Source organism: Chlamydotis macqueenii, unplaced genomic scaffold (genome assembly GCF_036417535.1).
Source record: "Chlamydotis macqueenii isolate bChlMac1 unplaced genomic scaffold, bChlMac1.mat HAP1_SCAFFOLD_26, whole genome shotgun sequence".
NCBI lineage: Eukaryota > Metazoa > Chordata > Aves > Otidiformes > Otididae > Chlamydotis > Chlamydotis macqueenii.
Genome location: NW_028239121.1, coordinates 12,872 through 25,742, shown reverse-complemented (window position 1 = coordinate 25,742; position 12,871 = coordinate 12,872).

The window sequence follows — 12,871 nt, the reverse complement described above, 5'->3', positions numbered from 1 at the left end:
TTGTTGCTGCACGAGAAGTGCCTGCTCCGGAGGCTTCTTGCGAGCAGCGCTAAAAGCACGCGAACATCGCGTTTCTGTGCTTTCCTGAACAGCTTGCGCTGGGACAGTTACAGCCGTGTTTTGCAAGCTGTCCGGGGTTCTGAGGCACTAAAAGTGCGGATGTGTGGCGACTGTGCAAGACGAGAACCGGCTGCTCTGAAAGCCCTTCCTGCTCGTCACGTACGCTTTCTAGCAGCTCTACGGACACACACGCGTCAGCCTCTTCACTGTCCTACACAGCTAGCACGCTGGCAGTTACCGTCAACTTGGAAGCAGCCGCGCAGAAGGCAGTCGCCCTGCAACCGGCGAACAGCGCACATTCGCGGCTACACGCGAGCTGGCCGCACTCGGAGCTTTCGCGGCTCTTCTCTCGCTCTTTCCCGCAGAGCTCCGGCGATGCACAACTCGAACCGCGAAAGCCGCAATGAGCTTTGTGCAAGCTGCGCAGAAGAAACAAGGCACTAAACCGGCAAATGTCCAGCTAATCTCCAACGTGAAAAGGGTCAGCAAGGAAAGCTCTTGCTAACAGCCCAGAAGCATTGCGACGCTTCTCTGGATGATTTGCCCACCAACACTTCACATCAGCTCAAGCCGGCTGCCCGGAGGAAAAGAGGCTAGGAAAGATCGTAGCAGGCACGGTTGTTGCTGCACGAGAAGTGCCTGCTCCGGAGGCTTCTTGCGAGCAGCGCTAAAAGCACGCGAACATCGCGTTTCTGTGCTTTCCTGAACAGCTTGCGCCGGGACAGTTACAGCCGTGTTTTGCAAGCTGTCCGGGGTTCTGAGGCACTAAAAGTGCGGATGTGTGGCGACTGTGCAAGACGAGAACCGGCTGCTCTGAAAGCCCTTCCTGCTCGTCACGTACGCTTTCTAGCAGCTCTACGGACACACACGCGTCAGCCTCTTCACTGTCCTACACAGCTAGCACGCTGGCAGTTACCGTCAACTTGGAAGCAGCCGCGCAGAAGGCACTCGCCCTGCAACCGGCGAACAGCGCACATTCGCGGCTACACGCGAGCTGGCCGCACTCGGAGCTTTCGCGGCTCTTCTCTCGCTCTTTCCCGCAGAGCTCCGGCGATGCACAACTCGAACCGCGAAAGCCGCAATGAGCTTTGTGCAAGCTGCGCAGAAGAAACAAGGCACTAAACCGGCAAATGTCCAGCTAATCTCCAACGTGAAAAGGCTCAGCAAGGAAAGCTCTTGCTAACAGCCCAGAAGCATTGCGACGCTTCTCTGGATGATTTGCCCACCAACACTTCACATCAGCTCAAGCCGGCTGCCCGGAGGAAAAGAGGCTAGGAAAGATCGTAGCAGGCACGGTTGTTGCTGCACGAGAAGTGCCTGCTCCGGAGGCTTCTTGCGAGCAGCGCTAAAAGCACGCGAACATCGCGTTTCTGTGCTTTCCTGAACAGCTTGCGCTGGGACAGTTACAGCCGTGTTTTGCAAGCTGTCCGGGGTTCTGAGGCACTAAAAGTGCGGATGTGTGGCGACTGTGCAAGACGAGAACCGGCTGCTCTGAAAGCCCTTCCTGCTCGTCACGTACGCTTTCTAGCAGCTCTACGGACACACACGCGTCAGCCTCTTCACTGTCCTACACAGCTAGCACGCTGGCAGTTACCGTCAACTTGGAAGCAGCCGCGCAGAAGGCAGTCGCCCTGCAACCGGCGAACAGCGCACATTCGCGGCTACACGCGAGCTGGCCGCACTCGGAGCTTTCGCGGCTCTTCTCTCGCTCTTTCCCGCAGAGCTCCGGCGATGCACAACTCGAACCGCGAAAGCCGCAATGAGCTTTGTGCAAGCTGCGCAGAAGAAACAAGGCACTAAACCGGCAAATGTCCAGCTAATCTCCAACGTGAAAAGGCTCAGCAAGGAAAGCTCTTGCTAACAGCCCAGAAGCATTGCGACGCTTCTCTGGATGATTTGCCCACCAACACTTCACATCAGCTCAAGCCGGCTGCCCGGAGGAAAAGAGGCTAGGAAAGATCGTAGCAGGCACGGTTGTTGCTGCACGAGAAGTGCCTGCTCCGGAGGCTTCTTGCGAGCAGCGCTAAAAGCACGCGAACATCGCGTTTCTGTGCTTTCCTGAACAGCTTGCGCTGGGACAGTTACAGCCGTGTTTTGCAAGCTGTCCGGGGTTCTGAGGCACTAAAAGTGCGGATGTGTGGCGACTGTCCAAGACGAGAACCGGCTGCTCTGAAAGCCCTTCCTGCTCGTCACGTACGCTTTCTAGCAGCTCTACGGACACACACGCGTCAGCCTCTTCACTGTCCTACACAGCTAGCACGCTGGCAGTTACCGTCAACTTGGAAGCAGCCGCGCAGAAGGCAGTCGCCCTGCAACCGGCGAACAGCGCACATTCGCGGCTACACGCGAGCTGGCCGCACTCGGAGCTTTCGCGGCTCTTCTCTCGCTCTTTCCCGCAGAGCTCCGGCGATGCACAACTCGAACCGCGAAAGCCGCAATGAGCTTTGTGCAAGCTGCGCAGAAGAAACAAGGCACTAAACCGGCAAATGTCCAGCTAATCTCCAACGTGAAAAGGCTCAGCAAGGAAAGCTCTTGCTAACAGCCCAGAAGCATTGCGACGCTTCTCTGGATGATTTGCCCACCAACACTTCACATCAGCTCAAGCCGGCTGCCCGGAGGAAAAGAGGCTAGGAAAGATCGTAGCAGGCACGGTTGTTGCTGCACGAGAAGTGCCTGCTCCGGAGGCTTCTTGCGAGCAGCGCTAAAAGCACGCGAACATCGCGTTTCTGTGCTTTCCTGAACAGCTTGCGCTGGGACAGTTACAGCCGTGTTTTGCAAGCTGTCCGGGGTTCTGAGGCACTAAAAGTGCGGATGTGTGGCGACTGTCCAAGACGAGAACCGGCTGCTCTGAAAGCCCTTCCTGCTCTTCACGTACGCTTTCTAGCAGCTCTACGGACACACACGTGTCAGCCTCTTCACTGTCCTACACAGCTAGCACGCTGGCAGTTACCGTCAACTTGGAAGCAGCCGCGCAGAAGGAAGTCAGACAATTACTCCAACACCTGAAATGCCTGCTCTAAAAGTTCTTGCTGCTCCTCACCGACTCTTCCCACCACATCTACAGGCTCAGAAACATTGAGTCTCTGGGCTTTCCTCCACCAGCAGGACTCTGACACTTACCATCACCTAGAGCTGCTGCACAGTGAGAAATAAATCTTAAAAATCACGAACTCAGACGATTGCTTTAACACCAAAGGTGCCACCTCTGAAAGTTTACTGGTGTACATGGTGGCAAAAGTCAGAGTCCTGATTGTCTAGGAAAGAACGGAGCCCCAGTGTTGCTGGGCTTGTAGATGCGGTGGCAAGAGCCACTGAGGGGTTTTCAGAGCTGGCACTTCTGGTGTGGGATCTATCATCCAACGTTCATGATATATAAGAGTGTTTTCACTGGGCGGCCATAAGTACACCGTGGTAAACGTTGGAGTGCTGGTGTTCTAGGAAATCTCGCAGTCCCAATATTTGTGAGCCTGTAGATGCGGTGGCAAGAGCCGGGCGGGAGAAGCAAGAGCTTTCAGAAATGTCACTTCTGGTGTGGGAGCAGTCTTCTGACGTTTGTGATTTTTAAGATTTTTTTCAAAAGGGACTGCTGAGTTGAGGTGATGGTAGACGTCGGAGTCCTGGTGTCCCAGGAAATGCCGGATCCCCAATGTTTGTGAGCCTGTAGATGTGGTGCCTAGAGCTGGTGAGAAGCAGCAAGACATTCCAGAGCTGACACTTCTGGTGTGGGAGCAGCTGTCTGACATTCACCATTTTTAAGCTGTGGTTTAACACTAGGCGGACAGCTCGAGCTGGTGTTAAACGTCGGAGTCCTGGTGGTCTAGGAAATCCCGGAGCCCCAATGTTTCCTGGCCTGTAGATTTTTTTTACGCCTGTAGATCTTTACCACCCTGTCCTGGTGGTCTAGGAAAGCCCGGAGCCCCAGAGTTTGGAGCCTGTATGTGTGGTAGCAAGAGCCGGTGAGGAGCAGCAAGGGTATTCAGAGCTGGTCACCATGTAACAAAAGGTTCAGGATTTTAAAGATTTTTTCCCACTGAGCAGTAGGGACTGTTTCTCACTCCTTACAAATGAGTCCTTCGTCAGGAAAAGAAAAAAAAAACAGACTTCCTCTTCCATTAATTGTTTCTCTAAGCTATATGGGTACGTGACTATGTTTTATAACTGTATTCTTGTCTGGTTCTGGCTAGGATAGAGTTAATATTTACCTGAGCTGGGTGGAGTACTGAAGCTGGTAGCCCCTATGGCTGGGATAGTTAACTAATTAGCTAACTGCTGGGGCTCAGTATGTAAGTGAGGAGGGTGGTGAAAGGAGCCTCCTGCTACGTGGAAGAAACTAGGTGTGGAGATTTGTTGTAAGCCATTATACTATATTTGTATTGCATCACTGTTTTGTTTTCTTCTGTCATTACTGTTAAATTTACTTTTTGTTCAATCTCAACCCACGGGTTTGGTTTTTTCCTGGTTTTCTTTTGTTTACCAAATCTCCCCCTGTTCTCTTGGAGGGTGGGGGGGGAGTGAGAGAGAGACTGCGTAGTCTGGTCCCGATCGGGGCTGAACTACAACAATTCTTTAAGAGCATACATATATAGTTGTGATTAACTTATTGTCCCCTATATCAATCCCCCCTTTTAATCACACTAAGTAAATTCTTTTACTTAAACAGTTTCCCTGAATGATATGAAGCATCATACATGGTTTTGTTTAGTGACGGGGGGGCCTAAGGTGGTAGCTTCTGTAGGAAACTGCTAGAAGTCGCTCCCCTTTGTTCAGTGGACTCGGCCGGGCCTAGAGCGGACCCGCTGCTGGCCAAGGCCAAGCCAATTGGTAGCAGAATGTCCCCTGATAACGCCTCTGCGATAACGTATTTAAATAGGGGAAAACAGAAAAAAAAAAAAAAGGGAGAGATGTGAAGCAGCTGAGCGGGGGGCAGAGGCACAGAGAGGGAGGCGCAGGCCTTATGGGCCTTGCAGGCCTCACCCTCTGGCCTCTCGCCAAGCCGCTGACTGGGCCCGAATTGGTCCGGCCCGGCTGCAGGAAGTGGAGAGGAGAGGAGAAGTGAATAAGATGTAAAAAGGATCCTGAGAGACATCTACCAGCCTGTTGTGAGGAACGGCTGCAGATGCCCAGGTCAGTTCAGAAGGAGTGGGAGGAGTAATGTGGCTCCTGGCCAAGATTCCCCTGCAGCCTGTGGTGACGACCATGGTGGACCAGGTTGTCCCCCTGCAGCCCATGGAGGTCCACGGAGGGGCAGAGATCCACTTGGAGCCCGTGAAGGATCCCGTACTGGGGGAGGTGGATGCCTGAAGGCAGCTGTGGCCCATGGAGGGCCCGCTGGGACAGCTGTTCTGGAGAGACTGCACCCCGTGGAAGAGATGACCCATGCCGGAGCAGTTTCAGGAAGGACTGTGGCGTACGGGTGGGACCCCACAACAGAGCAGGGGAGGAATGTGAGGAGTTCTTCCCCCAACCATGAAGCAGCAGCGTAAAACAACGCGTGATGAACTGACCGCAATCCCCATTCCCTCTTCCCCCTCCTGTGCCACTCGGGGGGGGGAAGGTAGTAGAGATAATGTTAAGCTTGGGAAGAGGGAGGGGTGGAGGGAGGTTATCTTGTTCTCTGTCTCATTATCTTGCTGTTTGTAGTAATAAATGAATAGTTTTCCCCAAGTCGAGTCTGTTTTGCCCGTGATGGTAAATTTAAGGATTTCTCCCTGTCCTTATCTCAAACCTCGAGCCGTTTTTCCTTACGTTATCTCCCCCTGTTCTCTCGGAGGGTGGGAGGAGTGAGAGAGAGACTGCGTAGTCTGGTCCTGATAGGGGCTGAACTACGACAGTGTTACTTTCTTAAACAGTCTCCAAACCCATAGGTACAGCACAATAGTTAATATTAATAAAACTCCTAAGCTAATCAATAAGATCACAACGGGGTGCACCATAGTATTAAGGATCCCTGTTGCCTCTGTCCCAGCCCCACTCATGCCCTGAGTACATTTCCATTTTGTGCATAACCACAGTGGCCAAGTTTAAGCCCGACCGTTTAAAAGGTGGTCCCATGCTTCCTGTAAACCCAAGGGAGGCGTGAGACCACGGCCATTTGGTGTCCTTTTGATTACAAGTTAGTGGTAAGATGCAGGAAAATATTGTAAGCCCAATCACAATTCCAATTAAACAATTGGTCATTTTAGGATTTAGTTGGTCTAGTGGATTAGTACAGCTACTTCTGTAGATAATGTACTGCCTTTGGTGACCTGCTAAAATGGGTTTTATATTTCCTATAATAAAATGACAAATAAGATATAAACTGCACCGATGACAGATTTGGGCGAGATTAGTTACTGGCCGGTCCCGGTTTCTTTGTCCGGTATCGTTTGCTGTGGTGTCCCTCCGGTTCACTACTGCTTTTGGCTCACTTACTTGTTACCCACATTGTTCCCGCCCTTATCCGTTCGAACGAGTTTAAGTCTCAAGTCTTCGTTGTTGTCTGGAGTTACTTTCCACAAGGTTGCAGAGGCTCTCTTGATCCGAGTATGGTGTATCCAGGAGTTCTGTCCCTTTACCTTAATTGCCGTGTAGGTGGTGAGGAGGACTTGAAAAGGTCCGGCCCACTGTGGTTCCAGAGTTTTTTCTGTAAGAGATTTAACATATACATAGTCCCCTGGTTGTATATCGTGAACAGGCCCATCCAGACCCCTACGACGTGTTCCCATTGCATGTTTTTCAATTCTTTTTAATTGTTTGTTTAGTGCCACCATATAGGAGGTCATTATTTCTTCACCAATTTGTGAAGACGTTCCCTTTTGTACCCCATAGGGTCGTCCATATAGAATTTCGAATGGACTAAGCCCTTCTCTTGCTCTTGGTCTGGTTCGTATTCGTATAAGAGCTAATGGTAAAGTTAGATTAGTTTCCTGACCCAACTTGACAATCTGTTGTTTGATTGGGTGATTCATTTTCTCCACCTGGCCACTTGATTGTGGTCGGTAAGAGGTATGTAATTGCCACTCTATCCCTAGATGGTGGCTAATTGCTTGTACTATTCTGGACACAAAATGTGGTCCTCTATCCGATGACATTACTGCTGCGACTCCAAACCTAGGTACTATTTCCTGGAGCAGTATTTTGGTTACTTCCCAGGCTTTAGCAGTTCCGCACGGGAAAGCTTCTGGCCAGCCTGAAAAGGTATCCGTAAGTACTAATAAGTATCGATACCCCCCTTTTCTAGGGAGTTCTGAGAAATCAATCTGCCAACGTTGTCCCGGACCATTCCCCTTTCCGATTTTTTCAAGTTTCGGCTCTTTTACAACTTTAGGATTAGTCTGGAGACAAAGATCACATTGTTGAGTTACTTGTCTAACGGTAGTGGCTAAGTTTCGCGCTATTATGTTCCTGATGAGATCTTTATATAGGGCTTCTGCCCCCCCCTCCCCCCAGTGTCTTTTTCTATGTTCTTCTCGGACTACTGACCATATCATGTAGGAGGGAATTACTACCCTCCCGTGTGAGGGGTAGTAATTGGCCCACCCTTCCTCATTATATGACCCCTTTAGATCATTAATAAGTTTGCCGACTTCCTTTGTGTATTCTGGTTTACCTTCTAGAAATACCTGTCCATCAGGTATTAGCGCACCCTCTACCTTGATTGTTTCTCTAGCTGCTTGTTTTGCTTCCCTATCTGCCAGCTCATTTCCTCTTTCCAATTCTGTGCTCACTTTCTGGTGTGCTTTAATATGCATAATTGCCACCTTTTTGGGAAGCTGGACTGCATTCAGGATTTTCAAAATCCCTTCTGCGTGTTTGATGGTTTTTCCGTGAGAATTTAACAGTCCTCTTTCCTTCCATATTGCTCCATGGGCATGTACCACCCCAAAGGCATATTTAGGGTCAGTCCAAATGTTTACAGTCCTTCCCTGGGCTCTCTCCAGGGCTCAGGTAAGGGCTATGATCTCGGCCTTTTGGGCTGAGACGTCGGCTGATAGTGGCCTGGACTCTATCACCTTTTCAAAAGTGGTAACAGCATATCCGGAATGTCGCCTTCCATTTAACATATAGCTGCTTCCATCGGTGAACCAATGTTCGGCTCCATCGACAGGGACATCTTTAAGATCCGTTCGACTAGAATACATGGTTTCAATTGTTTCCAAGCAGTCATGACTCACCGGCTCCCCGATGTTCCCATCAAGGAATGAGGCCGGATTGATGATGTTTGTGGTCACGATTTCAACATCATCCTGTTCAACCATTATAGCTTGATATTTCAGGAACCTTTGTGGGGAAAGCCAATGCCCTCCTTTTGCTTCAAGGACCGCAGATACAGTCTGGGAAACTAGGACAGTCATTTTCTGGCCTAGAGTGAACTTTCAGGCTTCTTGAATGTTTAGAATGACAGCTGCTACTGCTCTCAGACAGCTGGGCCACTGTCGTAGTTCAGCCCCGATCGGGACCAGACTACACAGTCTCTCTCTCGCTCCCCCCACCCTCCGAGAGAATAGGGGGAGATGATATAAGAAAAACGGCTCGAGGTTTGAGATAAGGACGGGAAGAAATTTGTAAAGTTACCGTTACAGGCAAAACAGACTCGACTTGGGGAAAAACACTCATTTATTTCTAAAACTAGCAGGAGAATGAGACAGGGAACAAGATAACCTCCCCCCACCCCTCCCTCTTCCCGGGCTTAACATTATCTCTACTACCTTCCCCTCCCGAGCGGCATGGAGGGGGGGGTCGGGGGCGGGGGGGGGGGAATGGGGGTCGCAGTCAGTTCATCACGCGTTGTTTTATGCCTCTGTGTCATCGTCGGGGGAAGAACTCCTTGCATTCCTCCTCTACTCCAGCGTGGGGTCCCTCCCATGTCCACAGTCCTCCGTGAAACTGCTCTGGCGTGGGTCATCTCTTCCACGGGGTGCAGTCCTGCGAGCGACGGAGGAACGTACGACAAAAGACTCAATATGAGTAATAAGCGTAGTTCGATTTATTAGTCCTGGGTGCACATATTTATATTGCTAAGATAAAATATGCCTACTAGTCATTGCGTGATTGGCTTAAGCTCTAATAGTTACATTTGCATATCCTTGCTACTTGCAGTTAGCTAATCTGGAAAGTCCCGTTAACCTGAAAGTCCCGTACTTTTCATGTTTTCACTTTCTCAGAGTTGTTTACGATCTTCTTCAAGGTTGCTTCGTTTACTTTCTCACAGGAAGCTTCATTACTTTCTCACAGGCGGCCTCATTATTTTCTCACAGGTGGCTTCAGTACTTTCTTACAGGCGGCTTCATTACTTTCTCACAAGCGGCTTCAGTGATGTCCTTGAGGCCTGCTGCTCACAAACATAACAATTCCATTCGGTCTGGATTGTTCACTAAGTGTCCCTGATACTCCAGGTATCCAACAAATCCCCCTTTTTGTTTTGAACAATCCAGACCCACTTATGCGCTAATAACAAAAAATCAATGGCTGCTAGATTCTGCAAAAATATCATGACGCATACTATCCATGTCTTCTAATAATCCTGATAACATGCTAGAGGTTAAATTCATTTGCTTTTGTGCCCAACAAGCTAATTTATTTAAGTTAGCTAAAGCTTTTGCAGTTGCTGCCCAAGGAACAAATAAAGATAATGCTATCCGCTCAGCTGTACCCAACAGGGTTAAATTGCCGTCACAATGGGGAGTCAATACTTTTAGCGATCTTCTTGCTCGAGTGTGATTCCGTAATGTTCTCATAGGTGGAGCAAACATTATCAATTTTCCAAAATAACATGGTCCTCCTATGGCTTTTTTTGGTACTCCTGACCTTATTTTACTACAATATCAACTAGGTTCATGTAGGCCTCTACTGAATCTCCCTTTTCTTCTTTTTTTTTTTTTTTTTTTTTTTTTTATGAGCCAGATTGTCTGTATTGAGTTGTTAATCATTTTTTGCAAGCATGGTATGTTATGCCTAGTATGATGCCTAGTATCATAATTCCGATTTTAACCACGGACAGCAACCACCCAGTTATGCCACACACAAGCTTAGTTAATAAAATTACTGATCACATGTTTATGCATATTCATGATTACAAAGCAAAGCTAAGTTTCAGTACCTTCTAGTAATTTTCTACTATAACATTTTTCTACTATTATGGATATAACAACTCCAGTAACTTTCTTATCTACAAGAGCAATGACTAGTTTTCTGCAGGCCTCTGTTGAAACAAGCCATAAATTCTGCTAACAATGTTTTGTATCTTAAAGCTTCCCTTCTCATTCCATGGCTTTCTTCCTGAGAGCATGATTGCATTCCTCCCCCAAGGTCAGTGTGCTTTCACTGATACCATACTGGCTCAGCGAAATACCACATCTCCCCCTTCTTTGTTTAGGAGAAGAGGCTTGTTTCAACGCTTTATCTATTAAAGTTTGCACACATTTTAAGACACAGAATTATAGATCAAAATACATATATAAAAGGAATGAATAAGCATCCTACAGCTATTAGTAACAAGCTTATATCAAGTCACCAAAAGATGTCTGAATATATCAAAACCATCACTTTGTTGCTGTTTTTGTACTCCTTTTTGCAAGTTTTGAATACTTTTGTGAATAGATTCCGAATGATCAGACAGATTCATGCAGCAAAGCCCATCAAAATCCTGACAACCATGATTTTGTGCTAATAATAAAAAAAATCTATTGCTGATCTATTCTGTTACTAACCCAACTATGCCAAAGACACCGCTGAGCAAGAGGATGTTTATCAGCCGGGTCAGAGCAGAGAAGGGAGGCAGGCGCAGCACCTTCAGGGCGTCCCCTGTTGTAAATAAAGTGTGCTCTGGGTCTGTCCTCTCCCCTTCGCTCCGAGCCACCTCTGTTTATACCCTCAGCAGATTCAGTGAAAGAGTACTGACTAGACGTTGCTGCATGCGTGGCCAGCGCATGCAACAAGGCCCGTCAAATATGTGCTCTGCAGGCTAACAGCGGTTCTGTTTTGTAAAGTAGCATAGTATATAGAATCTACATCAGTTAACAGCGTTGATAGTGCCGATACAGTTGTATTTATTTGCTTAGCAAGCCAACAGTCCAATTTATTTAGCATAGTTAATGCCTAGGCACTTGCCACACCAGGTGTAAAGACTGAAGCAGCAATAATTTTACTTAGTTTCCAAAACTCTGTATTATCTTGGCAACCAGATTCAATGCTATGTATGCTTCGTTTAGGTCTTTTATGCTGTCTGGATTTTGATATGTGCTCGCATGATTACGTCATGCTGTGTCGTTGCAATGTATAGATCTTAAAGCATTTACAATCATTACCCCTCTAGAAACATTAGCTCTTGAATAGTTAAAAAAAAATAGAAGTCCATCTTTACTGATCCCAAAAAGTTCCATCTTTTGTAGTTTTAGCACTCAGCACTTGTGGTTGCTGCTGTTTTACACAGAGTTGCCGTCCTACCGGTATCTGGCAGGTCAACCAAACATGCTCTGAAATACCCGCAGATGATACAGACAAGGATCCACTTGTTTACTGCTCCTGTAAAGACATAAGCGTATCCCTTCCCCCATGTTATAAGAGGGAACGGTCCTTCCACTTATACAAAGCTCGACTCAGACAGGAGTATCTGTTAACCATGTCAGGGGCGGGGGGGTGGGGGCGCCTGGCGGCGGCTGTGGCCCAGACATATAAGAGGAAAGAAAACTAAAACCTGAGGTTTAAGACAAGAATAGGGAGGGATCCTTAAAGCCACCGCTACAAGCAAAACAGACCATCACTAAAACCAAAGCAGGATAAGGAAAAAGGGAGCAAGACAACCTCCCCCCACCCCTCCCTCTTCCCAGGCTTAACACCATCTCCACCTCCCTCCCCTGCCCCCTTAGCGGGACAGGGATGGGGGGCGGGGGGGGGGAAAGAGGGAATGGGGGTTACAGACAGTTAATCACGCGCCGCTTTATTGATATCAACGGTTTAACGGCTGCACCTACAGCAGCAGCCATGACTGTAGCCTTTTCTTGTTCTAACATTCGCTCAGCAGCTTCCAGCAGTTGCCCTGTACTAGATCCTTTTGGCAGCACACTGAGGGCTCTCTTAGTTTTTTGGGTTTGTTTTTTGTTTTTTTTTTTTTTTTTTTATTAGCATTATTAAAGGCAAGCATATCTAAGAACTTTGCTTTCATGTCATCATCCAGATCAGGGTGAGCCATAATTGCAGTGTGCAACCGATCAATAAATTTCCCATATGGTTCTGTGGGACCTTGTCTTCTTGATGTAAAGGCAGGTCCAGACTTTTCATCGTGCACCCTAGCAAGCGCTCTATAAGCCAAATCTTGGCCCAGTTGTAACACTTCGGTAGCAAATTGCGCTTGCCAATCAGATCGTGTGTAGTGTCCCGCTCCCATCAGCATTTGAGTTTGCACCCCGAATAATGGATCACCCTGTTGTCGAGGCGTTGCAGCTGCCCTATCACAAGCAGCCTGCCAGTACTGAAAGAACTGCAGCTGCTGCGACCTGGACAATCATTCTAATATCATAAGGAGCTAACAACTGTGATGAAAAAATATGCTGCAACACAGATTGAGCATATGATGATTTTAGCCCATACTGAGTAACTGCACTTTTAGCTTCCTTCAATATTTTCCAGTCTAATGCTTTCCACACACTTTTCCCAGTATTATCAGTCACAACTGGAAATGCCATAGGAAAAGGCTCTCCTTCTATCAAAGCATCTCGAATCACCTCTTTCCACTGCACTATCGGATTCAAAACCCCGGCCCCTCCCGCCGGCGTCCCTTGCAAAGGTGCAAAAAGACTGATCTCACCCGATGCTCCGTTCGGAATGAATAGGT